Genomic DNA, 3,286 nt, shown 5'->3' on the forward strand with positions numbered 1-3,286 from the left:
AAGTTTGTGTGTATATACATATGTATGAACTCATTTGTTGCAAGTGGTTTTGGTATTCGTAGCATGATTTAGGCATAGGTTTAGTAGTCTATTGATAAAAAATCAAGGCGAAAATTTATAAAAATACTGAAATCATATTAACTGGGACCGTTGATAACTGATGAACATACATACATGAATATATGTATACATATATACATATGTGTGGATGATATAATACTTTTCGTGTAAAACCCTTTAAAAATGTCAAACAGCAAAATCACTCTCTGAAGTGAGAGTGAAAAGTGAGTAACAGCAAAAAGTACGGGAACAGAAAAAGCATCGGGTAAAATCTTGCAGCCTCATTCTCTACACAACTCTCCAAAAATCGATCTCATTTACATGATTTTGGAGTACGGGATAATTAATCCTGTGGCTTCCTGCAAGTTCGTGTAAAAACCTGTAAGTTCATGGAGTACTGCATCAGAGCTAATACAAGATTACACAAAGAGAAGACGAGAGTAAGATGAAATGTCAAACAAAAGAATTTAGCTCCGATTTTGCAAACTAGAGATGGTATGTTATATGTATTCATGACTTTAGCGTAAACCTAGCGACAGATGAAGAAAAGCCATAGATTATATTCCTAAAAGAAAAACTAAATTTGGGAATATATACAAATGGAAATGCTCAAGCTACAAGCTCGAAACAGTAATTGGTGCGGTGTTTTCAAGATATTTTAACGCCCTTGAGTCACAAGTATATACAAGTGTCATATTTTATCAATCATACCGATAATTTCATGTATTAAAATAATTAAAAATGAAAATGAATAAAAAATTTTAAATCAGCAAAATAAATAAAATTAAGTGAAATGAATGTTTAATCTCTAACCTACATGTGTATGTATGTAACTGAATCGCCTAATAATAGGTTTACGTATAAAAAATCATCCTCATTTTCGAACTATACTCCCTAAGCTGTAATTAGAAAAAGAGATTAGCCATACAAAATTATAGTTATAAAATAATCTCAGATTAAGCTGATAACTTTTTGGTGTCCAACCTAGTTTTATCGATTATACTTGCGAAAAAGATGAGGAATGTCGAATGTAAAAGTAAAAAACAATTTACGCTAGCAAGGAAAAGAGGTTTGTAAAGGTATTTTTAGCAAAATATTAAGTTAAAATATATTTAAATAGCATAATATGTGTAGCAGTAAAAAGTGACCATGGTGGCACAGAGAAGAATCTTAACCTTTCCTCGAGTTGTGTGAATAACAAGCACAACTAATTTGACAGCTAACGAGCTTTGATTGGGATTATATTTATATGTAAACGTACTTTTATGCTTTGCCGTACGCATATGTTTGCACATCACTACCTAGTACTCACGCCTTTTTTTTAAATAAAAATGAGAAGGATGTGCCCTAAATAGTAGAAGTTATTTTGGGGAATACCATTGAAAATAGGGGAATTTTTTAATGAATTTGGGGGAATTAACCTAAATAGAGTTGGCATCCCTGGGTACAATCTATTGATAGTTGGTGCGTTCGACATGTCAAAAATTTGTAATAGTTTTCCAAATTTTTACTGGATGGCGTTCGATAACGACGAAAAATTATCCAACACACAAAAATTGAGAGAGCAAGCGTTCATTTTGATGCAAGAGAAGCGTTCATTTTGTACTGGCAAAATTTTAGTCAGCAAAAATTATCCAACACGAAAACATATGATCACAAAACATATGGTTGCAATTTTTGTAAACAAACAAAATTGCATTTTCCGAGTTTTGGTATTTATATGCTTTTTGGCTGCCTGCTATGTGACTTTATGATAGCGCCAACTAGTTTTTACTTCTAGAAATGTTCCTGGCGAACATTGAACGTTCACTTTCCTTTCTTTTCTATGGAGGCAACATGAATTTCAGTTTGTTTACAAATAAAACATAACTGGTGTGTCTTCTTCTTCCGGTTTTTGCAAGTAATGGCTAATTTCCTGTTCGTTTACTTTTTTGCTTTTTCATCTCTTTGGGAGAGAATTTTCGCTTACTCTCTTGATTTTGATTGTTGGCTGGTGTTGGCTAATTTTGTTATCGAACGCAACTAGTGCCAGCAAGCTGGTGTCATGTATGTGTCCTTTTATATATATATGTAAGAAACAAATTTTAACTACCATTTTTAGCCACAATGAATTTTTTTAGCTCTTTTTTTAAAAGGAATTTGGCTACCACTAAAATTTATTCACGGCAACACTGATCATGATGCTGAAAATGAAGGTGGTGCCATTCGCGGACCGCTAACCCTCTCTTCGTCGATTTGACAGCAGCCACCCATTCGCTGACTTAACACAATACTTTTTTACATTAACTGTTGCCAACTTGGTCCCTTACGCACTAAATTTAGTGCGTATTCAAACGCGAAAATTTTTGAGTTGGTGCATGGTGCGTTTTTGGTGCTTTTGTTTTTAGATTGAAGGCACCAAATTTGTAAATCTTAAAAAAATAGAAGCAGAATTTATAGCAATCGTAAGTGAATATGTGGCACCTTCAATCATGCCGTAAGAAATCGACCGTCGAGCAGGAAACATTGATTTTTATTTATTTGAACCGACATCCTTACAATAAAATTTTTGATACGTATAAAGTCCATTAAATACAGCAATACAAATTTGGTGGTGCTTTCGAGAAAAAACGCCATTTTTCTTGGGTTTTAGGGATTTTCAAAGTTCAAAACTTGGCAACTCTGCTTTTTGAGCAATGCGGGTTCCTTTTATCGTATTTCTGTATTTCAGGATAAAACCTTTAAAACTGTCGAAAAGCAAAATTTCTCTCAGAGAAAGATAGAAAAACCAAAAAGTACGCGAACGATCTTCGGGTAAAAACTGGTAAAACTGCCAAATACACTGTGGGCGCCATTTTTTGTTTGCAAAGCAGTTTTTTATCATTTGGCGATCTGCTAAATTATACGCAAAACACAAGCAAATTAACAAAAATATTTTCAAAACTTGAAATTTTTGCTACGATATATTTAATAAGGAGAAAATGCAAATGTACTTTTGGTTTTGCTTATTCAACTTTAAAATCGTTTGAACAGCTGATGGTTTTACAGTTTTACGGATTTTACCCAAGAATGATAGAAAAGAAGATTGCGCCCTCAACGTTCCGCTATCTTTTTTGGTTTGAGTTTGACAGCCGGCTGCTTTGATGTGACGTCATAAGCAAAGAGACAATTTATTTTTTTTTGTGGATAATACTCACTCGTGGCGAGTCAGCTAAATCATATACATGTTATGTATGTATGGCTGACT

Source organism: Rhagoletis pomonella, unplaced genomic scaffold, assembly GCF_013731165.1.
Source record: "Rhagoletis pomonella isolate Grant_MI unplaced genomic scaffold, Rhpom_1.0 Rhpom_scaffold_00076, whole genome shotgun sequence".
Classification (NCBI taxonomy): domain Eukaryota; kingdom Metazoa; phylum Arthropoda; class Insecta; order Diptera; family Tephritidae; genus Rhagoletis; species Rhagoletis pomonella.